Source organism: Dendrobates tinctorius, unplaced genomic scaffold (genome assembly GCF_039654945.1).
Source record: "Dendrobates tinctorius isolate UK_male_01 unplaced genomic scaffold, ASM3965494v1 ptg000254l, whole genome shotgun sequence".
Classification (NCBI taxonomy): domain Eukaryota; kingdom Metazoa; phylum Chordata; class Amphibia; order Anura; family Dendrobatidae; genus Dendrobates; species Dendrobates tinctorius.
The window spans coordinates 26,181,838-26,195,763 of NW_027361921.1; the positions used below are offsets into that span (position 1 = coordinate 26,181,838).

At 47.5% G+C, this 13,926-nt stretch overlaps 1 pseudogene; it reads right to left on the reverse strand.

Annotated features, from left to right (window-relative positions):
- Nucleotides 1–13,926, reverse strand: part of LOC141067759 (carboxypeptidase O-like) — a 1,273,696-nt pseudogene that overhangs the window by 1,164,045 nt on the left and 95,725 nt on the right.

Consider the following 13,926-nt stretch of genomic DNA (forward strand, 5'->3'; position numbering starts at 1 on the left):
CACTTTTGGATTGTGCGAGGCCCAATGAATATCTGAGCGCTATGTGACAGGCTCGATGGCACAGCTGTGACCAAAGTGACTAGAGGATAAGGGAGATTTTGAATCTCTGCACACACTTTTGGACACTGGACACTTTTGGATTGTGTGAGGCCCAATGAATATCTGAGCGCTATGTGACAGGCTCGATGGCACAGCTGTGACCAAAGTGACTAGAGGATAAGGGAGATTTTGAATCTCTGCACACACTTTTGGACACTGGACACTTTTGGATTGTGTGAGGCCCAATGAATATCTGAGCGCTATGTGACAGGCTCGATGGCACAGCTGTGACCAAAGTGACTAGAGGATAAGGGAGATTGGATTGCTTTTAAAAAAGCAGTTTGCGGAGCAGTGGGTAAACAGCAATCCAGGAATGTCAGGAAGCCTTAGAAGGCAGCCCAACAACCAACACCACTGATACACCACTATATAGCCTCCCCTTGCACTGCACACACAGTGACTGGTGTGTTGTGCAGGCCAAATCGCTAGCAGCAGAAGCAGTTTTTTGTCTTCTTCCCTGCCTAACGCTCTCCCTACAGAATCAGCAACCTCTCCCTATACTGAGATCGGCAGAAGTAAGATGGCGGTCGGCGTGCACGCCCTTTTATACCCCCTGTGACGCCCACCAAAGCAAGCCAATCACTTGCATGCCCTTCTGAAAGATGGTGGTGACCCCTGCCTATGTCATCACGTTGCCCACAGTGTCCGTGGATCCTGATTGGCTGAAAAAGAGCGCAAAACAAACTTTTGAAACGCGACTTTGGCGCGTAAGTCGCCGACCTCGTGGCCGACCTCATCCTAGGGTCGGGTTTCGTTTCATGAAACCCGACTTTGCCAAAAGTCGGCGGCTTTTGAATTTTTTCGACCCGTTTCGCTCAACTCTACTGGTCACTACTGATCAGATACCACGAGTAGCATCACAAACTTAATACAAAAACTCTTTATCTTTCATTCCCTTGTAAATAGCCCCCTTTTATTGGACACCCAGGGCCACAGACCGGGTCACCGCCGCTGTGACACTGCCCCCTTTAAAGTAGCGGCCCGGTACCGAGTGTCCCACTGCCCTGGCGGGCGCTCCAATTGCATTTGTCTTGGTTGAAAGCAATTGTACCGTTGAAAAACACATCAAAAATGCTACGTGTGAACATAGCCCACGTGGTGGAAGAACATTTTGTTTTGGGCTATCTATTTTGCCTTACATAAAAGCCATTACCCTGCATATGATGTTCCTTAACATATTTCCCAGGAAAATCCATTTGGGTTTCGTTTTGCATGTTTTATTTGTACGCCTGTAAAAATTGACCCACAGTAAAAATTTTATAATGGCGCATCAGTAACGGATGGGCCACGCATGAGGTATCAGGGTCTGGGCCAACATTTACGACTTTGAAATAAAGTGGTGGGTGAGGGACAAGTGTTGGCCTGCTGTGTTGGAAGCCCTGATACCTCATGCAACAGCTCAAACTGCTTTCCTGCTCAGACACACTCAGGTGGCAGAAATGTCAGATTCATAAACTACTATTGTTAAAAAAAAATTTAAGGATAGTAACAGAGGTAGTTGACTGAAAGTAAGTGCAGGCCTGCCGGTCTGGGAGCCCTACAGCTAAAGGCAACACACATGAAGGAGATCCATCTTGGAGTCCAAACAATTTCAAAAACTAAAGCTGGAGTCACACACAGCGACTTACCAGCGATCCTGACAACGATATCAACGTGTCAGGATCGCTGGTAAGTTGCTATGTGATCGCTGGTGAGATGTCAAACAGACAGCTTCACCAGCGATCAGGACAGCGATGCCGCGCACGTGGCATCGCTGTGTTCGTTAGCGCTGATGCCATATTCATGTCAAAAATAGAATTAAAATAAAAAATATTGTTATTCTCACCTTCCGACGTCCTGCGTAGCATTCCCGCCTCTCTCCACGCTCTGGTCCCAGTAATCCTTTGCGAGAATTACCACGATGACGTCCGTTCTCGTGGGATCGCAAAGTCTCGCGGTCATTCTTTCAAAGGATTACTGGGAACGGGAGCATGGAGAGAGGCGGGAAAACTGCGCGGGACGTCGGAAGGTGAGAATAACGATATTTTTTATTTTTTTTATTATTTTACAGCTGATCGCTGGTCTCCCGCCTGTCACACGCAGCGATGCGTGCTGGCCAGCGGGAGACCAGTGAACAAAAGCGTGCTGGCCTTTCCTGCAGTGATCAGCAATACCGGCAGGGGGGCCGGTCGCTGATCGCTGTCACACACAGCGATGTCGCTGGTGAGATCGCTGTTGTTTCACAAAAGTTGTGACTCAGCAGCGATCTCTATAGCGAGATTGCTATGTGTGACGGGGCCATTAGGGTGAGACACCTGGAAAAGTGGCATAGCATTGATGGATGGGATGAGCCTGACTCAGCATTTCTAGCTTACAAATTGATCAGTAGGAGGTGGATGAGTGACGGGTGTAAGCCTGGTGCTCTAAGACCCCTTGCACTACAGGCAACCCAACAAATGGAGACCCAACTTGTAGTCTCCACATTTCAAAAAATAAACTACAAGGCGTACCAAAGAAAGGTAGTAGAGTAGACCTTCCAGTATCAGAAGTTGTAAGTTGTCATTGGATAGGACGAGCCAGTTTTTGTTATGTTGAGCTTTCAGTACCATTACCACCTACCCCAGTTACACCTCAAACACAACGCCTATTTCCCCTTCCACCACAACCTCGCTTTTTCCCATTCAGGTTGGATGTACCCTTCCCCTCTTTTAATCAGCTGTTTCACAACCCTAGGCCCAGACCTGTCAATCAACTGTCACTAAATTAACAATCAGTAATTATTTGCTAAAATAGTGTGGCTGGAGCACAGAATTATCACAAAATATATATATGCTGAAATATGGACTGGTGACTTGACCACAAAATTAGCCCAAAGGATTTATATGCTGAAATATGGATGTGGCGCCCATGAGGCTTCAGTCGCCACAGAGGTACTGCACCTTCTCCTAAGGTGTAGTGCCCCACCATCCAGGTAAGGTGGGAACTCCTGATCACGCTCCACACCTGCATTCCACACACAGGATAGTTCAGTGGGGCCACCTAACAGCTTCAGGATGGGGGTTAGCAGAGCACCCCTCGTGAAACCCTGCTTCATAACACGAGATGTGCTGGGAGGCGGGTGGAGTGTGATGATACAAAAGAGAGGGAAAGTGTAGGATTTCAGGTCAGTCTGACAGAAGGTCAGTCTGGGGGGAGACCCAGAAGAAGGAAGTCAGACGAGGGTCTGAGAGAAAGAGAGCAGGCTGACAGCAGGTCAGCCTGAGAGGAGCTCAAGGCGGAGGAAGGCAGTCAGTCAGGAGAGGCTGGGGACTGGTCTTAGTGGAATGAGCTTCTCAGGGAAGGAAGAGGAGAATGAGACGTAGACTGAAGACTACAGATTCCATAAGAGAGATAGAACAGATCGGAATGAAGGAGAATAGAAGGACGGTGGGAAGCTGGTTGAGAAAAAGAGAGAACCCTTCCAGTCCAGAAAGCGCAAAGGCCGGGGCCCGGTCCCCGAGGATGATTGGATCTTTATATCCGGCAACAGACACCGGAGGAGTAGTGAGCCACTAACACCTTGCTCCCACCATAGACTTGGGACACAACAGCGAAACAGATAGAGAGCTGGGAATCTGGAGCTAGAGTTCCCCGAAGCAGGCTACAGCTGTCTGTCATACAAGTAGAGACTAGGAACACCTAGAGAGAGGCATTCCAGAGTAACTAAGTACTGGAGTGCTTCGCACCTAAAGACGCATTGGAGGAGTCGTTCAGTAAGGTACATGTTGGCAGAGTGTGGAAGAGAGAATCCTATCCTGCCTGGAGGTTGGCTGGAGCCCTGACCTGGAGAACACAGTATGGAGGCAGGCAGTTGTGTGAACTGCAAACAGTGAGTAAAGCTTTGGAACCGCCTACTCTGGTGTCCTCCAGTTATTACAACACCACTACATCACCTACACCATCCTGCGCCTCTCCTCATCCATTGCACCTACACTGCCCTGTGACTATAGCGCCACCTGTGGGGAGCTATACCATCTCTGCTGCACCACACCATCAGTCCCAGCGGATCTGTATGCAGCGTTGGCCTAACACCATACTTGCCAAATACCACGGGTGGCGTCACGAACTATTCTAATAAACTCTAACACCTTTAACATCACCGCCATTGATATTGGGGCCCAGGGCCACGGACCAGGTCACCGCTGCTGTGACACATCATCCCCCTGACACCGGCCTGGTACCGAGTACCCCACTGCCCTGGGAGAGCCGCGGGGCGACCCAATTTCTGGCATCACAAACAGGATGACGAAACCCGATGCCATCGGGTTCTGTGTGCCTTGGATTTACAACTTTTGAAAATGTGCAGAAGAGCAAATTTAATAGACTGTAAAATGGACTTTAGAAGTGGCCGCTGGCGTGGAGAAGAAGGGCGTGAAGAGATGGGAGGTCCTAAGAAAAGACCGCGAAGAGTCTTGGGCCGTCCCTGCCTGAATTACTATGTGACAGATGCATGGCCCACCCCCAAGGGGTTCGTATACTGGCTTGGTATGGAGGCGCGGGAAGAAGACGCCACCCCCGGAGGGAGGGGCAGAGAAAGCCAGTGGCGAGCAGAAGGGCGGAGCAAGAAGAAGAGCACCAGAACGTCATTTTGGAGACTAAGGGAAGGAGGCCTGCAGAGCACGGGGAAGTGCAAACCCCCGGCGCCATGGCTGACGGCTCCAACACGAACTCCGGCATGAACCGCCAGCAACTAGAAGCTGAGATAGCCGAATTGACCGCCAGTCTGCAGCTGCGGAACGATGCCCTGGAGAAGCTGAGACTGCAGAGCGCCCCGGCGGGGCCTACACCAGCGGTACCCCCTCCACCGGTACCTGCCGCTACCACACCGGACTGTTCCCGGGCAGCGTTGATATACACGTCCACCCTGACTGTGTGGCTAGGTGCCGCCTGCCCGAAGAAGTTACCGGAGGACCCGGGGGTGGAAGCGGAGCTCCCGCCCGGACCTGATGAGGCTGCGCAGGTCCCCACAGGGTCCCCTGCGGATCCAGAACCACCATCCGCTCCATCACCACCGGCATCGGAGCAGAAGCCGCACCGCCAGGAGGCCCCAGGTATGTCGGATGTCCCTCCACCTGGGGAGGCCCCGGGGTGCACCGCAGTTGCAGCGGCTGGCCAGGTCGTCTTGGACCTGGTCTGGGACCGGGATGTTGGTGCTGTGGATGAAAGCGGGTCCCGGGAGGCGCAGAATGAGGCCCACTGCCGAGCCACCCTGAAAAAACTGGCAGATGAGTATTGGGAGAGGGAGCAGAGGATGAAGGCTGTGTTGGGCCCGGATCTGGCCCAGAAGGAGAGGGCCTGTACAGGTCATCATGGCCCCTGGGATGCAGCCGGTTGGGGACAGGTCCTGAATGTGAATCGGGAGAGGGGTTTCGGCTTTATCGCAGACCCCAAACGGATCAGTGACCTGTTCTTCAACCGGTGGGATGTGGAGCCCCATCTGAGATGGGGGCACCCAGACAGGGACCTGCAGCCCGGGGAGTATGTGACGTTCACTCGGCATGAAGGACTAAGGGGCTGGTACGCACTGAACATCTGCCGCATCCCCAAAGAATTTATCCACCGATACCTGCTGAGCTCATCAGTTGCTGCCCCTCCAACCACAGCTACCAACCAGACGGTTCCTGTACCAGTTACTGAGAACCCAGGTGACCCTGTACATGCACCTATCCGGCAGCCCAAGTTAAAGTTTACAGATTTGACACCGCGGGAGGAGGAGTACCTGCGGATTGCTAATGACTACTTTGAATCTGGTAGCCGTTAAAAAGAAGAATTTACAAAACTTCTTGTTACCCAGGAGGGTCTTGTTTGCACCAGTTGTGCCTTTCTATTTTTGCTATCATGTTTTTCCGGTAGCACTTTTGTTGCCTGCTTTTGATTGGCAGTGGTTTTTTACAAAGGAACTGTGGAGATCATGAATGCTGTATGATCCAAAAACTTTAATTGTTAATAGTTTGCACCTCTTTAGGTGCCCTTTCTTGGTTTTACATACAAAAACTCTTTGCGAAGATAATGTTTTTGCATGGACACTTTTCGAAGAATGATGTCTACCTCAAGGGACACTGCAAGAAATCCCGGCTGGGAGCAGTGTTCAGCACCTAACAAGAATTTTTGAATGTTTTATGATAACGTATTTGATAATGTTATGCCTTATGAAAAGTAAATGTCTTTTATAGAATATTTGATACAGAGAATTAGTAAAATTTTGAGATAGAATGTGAGAATTGAATAAAGATTGAAGAATTGCAAGTGACAGGTAACAGGCCAAGAGTAGATGGTCAGTGTCTTGCGTCCAGCAATAGTAGTAGAAAGAGAGAAAGAAACAGAGAATAATTGATAGAAAATGTAATAAAGAAAATGTGTTGAGTATAGCACTTTGAGTTGAGAATTGCACTTGAATAAATAATTGAGAATTGCACTTAAAGTAACTTTTTGATACTAAGATAGGAAGTTAGCCTGTTTGTAACGTTTAAGAAATGTGCCTCCTATACTAGGAAGATTAAATAAGTATTGTTAAACAGCATTTAAAAATTTTTGTGTGTTCCTGTATTGTACTTTTGTTGTCTTGCAGCCCGCGGACGTGCTGTGTTTAACGGGGGGTATGTGGCGCCCCTGAGGCTTCAGTCGCCACAGAGGTACTGCACCTTCTCCTAAGGTGTAGTGCCCCACCATCCAGGTAAGGTAGGAACTCCTGACCACGCTCCACACCTGCATTCCACACACAGGATAGTTCAGTGGGGCCACCTAACAGCTTCAGGATAGGGGTTAGCAGAGCACCCCTCGTGGAACCCTGCTTCGTAACACGAGATGTGCTGGGAGGCGGGTGGAGTGTGATGATACAAAAGTGAGGGAAAGTGTAGGATTTCAGGTCAGTCTGACAGAAGGTCAGTCTGGGGGGAGACCCAGAAGAAGGAAGTCAGATGAGGGTCTGAGAGAAAGAGAGCAGGCTGACAACAGGTCAGCCTGAGAGGAGCTCAAGGCGGAGGAAGGCAGTCAGTCAGGAGAGGCTGAGGACTGGTCTTAGTGGAACGAGCTTCTCAGGGAAGGAAGAGAAGGAGAAAGAGACGTAGACTGAAGACTACAGATTCCATAAGAGAGATGAGAATAGAAGGACAGTGGGAAGCTGGTTGAGAAAGAGAGAGAACCCTTCCAGTCCAGAAAGTGCAAAGCCGGGGCCCGGTCCCCGAGGTTGATTGGATCTTTATATCCGGCAACAGTCACTGGAGGAGTAGTGAGCCACTAACGCCTTGCTCCCACCATAGACTTGGGACACAACAGCGAAACAGATAGAGAGCCGGGAATCTGGAGCTAGAGTTCCCCGAAGCAGGCTACAGCTGTCTGTCATACAAGTAGAGACTAGGAACACCTAGAGAGAGGCATTCCAGAGTAACTAAGTACTGGAGTGCTTCGCACCTAAAGGCGCATTGGAGGAGTCGTTCAGTAAGGTACATGTTGGCAGAGTGTGGAAGGGAGAATCCTATCCTGCCTGGAGGTTGGCTGGAGCCCTGACCTGGAGAACACAGTACGGAGGCATGCAGTTGTGTGAACTGCAAACAGTGAGTAAAGCTTTGGAACCGCCTACTCTGGTGTCCTCCAGTTATTCCAACACAGCTACATCACCTACACCATCCTGCGCCTCTCCTCATCCATTGCACCTACACTGCCCTGGGACTACAGCTCAACCTGTGGGGAGCTATACCATCTCTGCTGCACCACACCATCAGTCCCAGCGGATCTGTATGCAGCGTTGGCCTAACACCATACGTGCCAAATACCATGGGTGGCGTCACAAACTACTCTAATAAACTCTAACACCTTTAACATCACCGCCATTGATATTGGGGCCCAGGGCCATTTACCGGGTCACTGCTGCTGTGACACATCATCCCCCTGACACCGGCCCGGTACCGAGTACCCCACTGCCCTGGGCGAGCCGCGGGGCGACCCATGGACTCAGGGTGAGACCATAGAATTAGCACAAAAGATGTGGATGCTGAAATGTGGACTGGTGGTGGAACCACATAATTAGCACAGAGGATTTATATGCTGAAGTGGAAAATTATGGGTGCTCCACAGAATTAGCACTCCTGATTTATATGTTTGAAAGTCTATTTGATGCAGGATTCCATCTGTCTGAACTAGCTGAAAATAAACTGCCTAGCTAACTAGCTGACTACTTGCAGCAACAGCAGCTTCACTAAGCTGTTACAATGACAAAATGGTGCTTTTTAAATGGAGAGTTACATGTGATTTTGGCAGCCAATGACACAAGCTCTTGTGTTTGGAAGTTGAGGATGGATTCTGTGCCTTGATTGGCTGCTGAAATCTCCACACATTAAGTTAATAAAAACAGAATAACAGTCTGCCGTTCTTCTGATCTATATAGACCTCCTCCCATCATAAAACACATTCCCCTGTTTATCATACAGCACCACTATCTTAGCCAAAGTACTAACAAAAACATTAATGGAAACTTGGTCATTTACCGAACCTTTGCCGAATTTTGCAGATTTTGAGGAAAATGTTCTTGAATCCGAATCCGAATCTGAGGGTGCAACGTTCGTGCTGAATTTGAGATTGGCGCACATTTTCCAATAATATATATATGCGCAATGTGTGTGTATGTTTGTATGTATGTATGTGTGTATGTCCGGGATTGGCATCTGCACCGTCGCAGCTACAGTCACAAAATTTTGCACAGTCACACGTCTGGACCCCGATAGCGTCATAGGCTATGTTGTGAGGTGAAATTTTAACCCTGCATGTTCCAATTCACCAAACAATTTGGCCTATTATTTTTATCATTTCTATGGTGTTATCGTCCTTCTGTAAAGCTGGAAATAACACAATTTATTACCGTGCCAACACAGACCACCCTCTGACACAGACTGCAGGGGGGGCCCAGTATCACACAGGATAGGATTAGATATACGGCTCAGCAGTCAGTATCACACAGGATAGGGTTAGATACACGGCTCAGCAGATGGTATCACACAGGATAGGATTAGACACATGGCTCAGCAGTCAGTATCACACAGGATAGGATTAGATACACAGCTAAGCAGTCAATATCACACAGGATAGGATTAGAAACACAGCTCAGCAGTCAGTATCACACAGAATAGTATTAGATACACGGCTCTGCAGTCAGTATCACACAGGATAGGATTAGATACATGGCTCAGCAGTCAGTATCACACAGGATAGGATTAGGTACACGGCTCAGCAGTCAGTATCACAGAAGATAGGGTTAGATACACGGCTCAGCAGTCAGTATCACACAGGATAAGATTAGATACACAGCTAAGCAGTCAGTATCACACAGGATAGGAATAGATACACGGCTCAGTAGACAGTATCACACAGGATAGAATTAGATACACAGCTCAGCAGTCAGTATCACACAGAATAGTATTAGATACACGGCTCAGCAGACAGTATCACACAGAATAGGATTAGATACATGGCTCTGCAGTCAGTATCACACAGGATAGGGTTAGATACATGGCTCAGCAGACGGTGTCACACAGGAGAGGATTAGATACACTGCTCAGCAGTCAGTATCACACAGGATAGGATTAGATACACAGCTGAGCAGTCAGTAACACACGATAGGATTAGATACACAACTCAGCAGAAAGTATTACACAGAAGAGGATTAGGTATACAGCTCAGCAGACATTATCACACAGGATAGAGTTAGATGCACAGCTCAGAAACAGGATGTGCCAAAGGAGATGACATTTTCATTCCAAGAATTCCACTTATTCCATCTGATTTTTTATTTTATTTTAAACGCCTCCAGTTACCAGTTCAACTGCTATTTGCATTGTCCATTAACAATGCTCAGGGACAGTCCTTGAAAGTAGTAGGGATTGATTTGCAATCTCCATGCTTTTCTCATGGTCAACTTTACGTGGTCTGTTCAAGAGTTGGAACTGCCAAAAATCTGTTCATCTTTGCACCGAAAGGAAAAACTAAAAATTTTGAATGAGTTGAAAATAAAATACTATAAATACTTGGGTAATCATTTAGTTACAGTTGTGGCCAAAAGTATTGACACCCCTGCAATTCTGTCAGATAATACTTAGTTTCTTCCTGAAAATGATTGCAAACACAAATTCTTTGGCATTATTATCTTCATTTAATTTGTCTTAAGTGAAAAAACACAAAAAAGTATTGTCCTAAAGCCAAATTGGATATAATTCCACACCAAACATAAAAAAGAGGGTGGACAAAAGTAATGGCACTGTTCGAAAAATCATGTGATGCTTCTCTAATTTGTGTAATTAACAGCACCTGTAACTTACCTGTGGCACCTAACAGGTGTTGGCAATAACTAAATCACACTTGCAGCCAGTTGACATGGATTAAAGTTGACTCAACCTCTGTCCTGTGTCCTTGTGTGTACTACATTGAGCATGGAGAAAAGAAAGAAGACCAAAGAACTGTCTGAGAACTTGAGAAACCAAATTGTGAGGAAGCATGAGCAATATCAAGGTTACAAGTCCATCTCCAAAGACCTGAATGTTCCTGTGTCTACCGTGCTCAGTGTCATCAAGAAATGTAAAGCCCATGGCACTGTGGCTAACCTCCCTAGATGTGGACGGAAAAGAAAAATTGACAAGAGATTTCAACGCAAGATTGTGCGGATGTTGGATAAAGAACCTCGACTAACATCCAAACAAGTTCAAGCTGCCCTGCAGTCCGAGCTTACAACAGCGTCAACCCGTACTATCCGTCGGCGTCTGAATGAAAAGGGACTGTATGGTAGGAGACCCAGGAAGACCCCACTTCTTACCCCGAGACATAAAAAGGCCAGGCTGGAGTTTGCCAAAACTTACCTGAAAAAGCCTAAAACGTTTTGGAAGAATGTTCTCTGGTCACATGAGACAAAAGTAGAGCTTTTTGGGCAAAGGCATCAACATAGAGTTTACAGGAGAAAAAAGAGGCATTCAAAGAAAAGAACACGGTCCCTACAGTCAAACATGGCGGAGGTTCCCTGATGTTTTGGGGTTGCTTTGCTGCCTCTGGCACTGGACTGCTTGACAGTGTGCATGGCATTGTGAAGTCTGAAGACTACCAACAAATTTTGCAGGATAATGTAGGGCCCAGTGTGAGAAAGCTGGGTCTCCCTCAAAGGTAATGGGTCTTCCTGCAGGTCAATGACCCAAAACACACTTCAAAAAGCACTAGAAAATGGTTTGAGAGAAATCACTGGAGACTTCTGAGGTGGCCAGCAATGAGTCCAGGCCTGAATCACATAAAACACCTGTGGAAAGATATAAAAATGGCAGTTTGGAGAATGCACCCTTCAAATATCAGGGACCTGGAGCAGTTTGCCAACGAAGAATGGTCTAAAATTCCAGCAGAGCATTGTAAGAAACTCATTGATGGTTACTGGAAGCGGTTGGTCGCAGTTATTTTGGCTAAAGGTTGTGCAGCCAAATATTAGGCTGAGGGTGCCAATACTTTTGTCTGGCCCGTTTTTGGAGTTTTGTGTGAAATGATCAATGTTTTGCTTTTTGCTTCATTCTCTTTTGTGTTTTTTTATTTAAGACAAATTAAATGAAGATAATAATACCAAAGAATTTGTGTTTGGAATCATTTTCAGGAAGAAACTGAGTATTATCTGACAGAATTACAGGGGTGTCAATACTTTTGGCCACAACTGTAATTTGTGTTGCAAATCTGTAGTGTTGAATATATGATGTGAAATGTTTTTATGTGCAATATAATCATTATAATTTGCTATAACTAACCACAGTTGGTTACTATGCCCAGGCAATGCCGGGCTCCTCAGCTAGTATATATTTAATGCTGAGTGTATAGCCCCGCCCACTCCACATAGCCACATTCACTATAATATCCCACATCATCCCGTCAGCCAGTGATACCAGACTACTACCCCATATATCCCACATCGTCCCATCAGCCAGAGCCACTGGACTACTAATATCCCACATCATCCCGTTAAAGCCACCGGGTTACTACCCCTAATATCCCACATCATCCCGTCAGTCAGCGCCACTGGACAACTACCACTAATATCCCACATCATGCCGTCACAGCCACCGGACTACTACTCCTAATATTCCACATCATCCCGTCAGAGCCACTGGACTACTACCCCTAATATCCCACATCATCCCGTCAGCCAGTGCCACTGGACTACTACCGCTAATATCGCACATCATCCCATCAGCCAGAGCCACCGGCCTAATACCCTTAATATCCCGCATCACCCTGTCAGCCAGAGCCATGAGACTACTCCCCCTCATATCCCACTTCATCCCGTCAGCCAGAGTCACCAGACTACTACCCCTAATATCCCACATCATCCTGTCAGCCTGGAGTCAGAAGCAGAGCGCTGAGTGGAATGATCCTAACTTCCACACCGGGGATCCCTTTAAAAGAGGCTTGGCGTCAGAACCAGAGCGCTGAGTGGATTTGCCCTGACTTCCATACCAATGATCCCTTTAATAGAACCCTGGAGTGAGAATCAGAGTGCTGAGGGATTTACTCTAACTTCCATACCAGAGATCCCTTTCAGAATGCCTGAAATCAGAACCAGAGCACTGAGTGGATTTGCCCTGACTTCCATACCAGGGATCCCTTTAAGAGGGGTCCTTGGGTCAGAACCAGAGCACTGAGTGAATTTGCCCTAACTTCCATACCGGGGGATCCCTTTAAGAAAGCCTGGGATCAGAACCAGAGCGCTGGATGGATTTGCCCTGACTTGTATACCAATGATCCCTTTACTAGAACCCTGGTGTGAGAATCAGAGCGCTGAGGGATTTGCCCTAACTTCCGTACAGGAGATACCTTTAAGAGAGCCTGGGGTCAGTACCAGAGCATTTGAAGGCAATTGCCCTGACTTCCATACTGAGGATCTCTTTAAGAGAGGCATGGGGTCAGAACCAAAGCACTGGATGGATTTGCCCTGCCTTCCATACCGGAGATCCCTTTAAGAAAGGCCTGGGGTCAGTACCAAAATGCTGAGCGGATTTGCCCTAACTTGCATACCATTGACCCACGAGAGGGGTGATTAATTTCTGTCATGTGCTCTGTGCTCCTTTCTGGGGGGCAGACAATGGCTGGGAGCTTATGTTCCTGAGGATGCTAGATTTCTCCCACCATGTCAGTGTCTGCTGAGGTGTTGTCAAGTGGGAAAACTTGATCTTAGCAACCATCACAGCTCAGCTACTTTTAACCAGCTCTGGTGAAATGAGAGATGCTTAGGCTATGTGCACACGTAGTTTTAGGTGCTGCGGATTTTTCCGCGCGGATTTGGAAAAATCCGCAGGTAAATTCTCAGGTCAAAAAAACTGCGGTTTACCTGTGGATTAGCCTGCAGTTTAGCCCTGTGGTTTCACACCTCTACAATGGAAAAGGTGTGAAACTGCTGTGGATTCCACACAAAGAATTGACATGCTGCGGATTTGAACCCGCAGTAAATACGCATGGAAAAATCCGCAGCATGTGCACAGCGTTTTCAGTTTAACATTGAAGACAATGGTACTGTACAACGCACCTAAATCTGCTGCGGCCCCGCAGAGCCTGAAACGCTGCGGATCCGCAGTAGAATCTGCAATGTGTGCACATGGCCTTAGTGATTGGTTGCAAGGAAAACTGTTTATCATAGCAACCAATCACAGCTGAGCTTCTTTTGAACAGCTCTGGTGAAATGAAAGATGCTTCGTGATTGGTTGGTGATACACATACATACATTCATTTTTATATATACAGATATCCGATATGAATTATTATTCAGGACTAATTCATTCAACTCTTGTGCACTTTCTTTGTCTC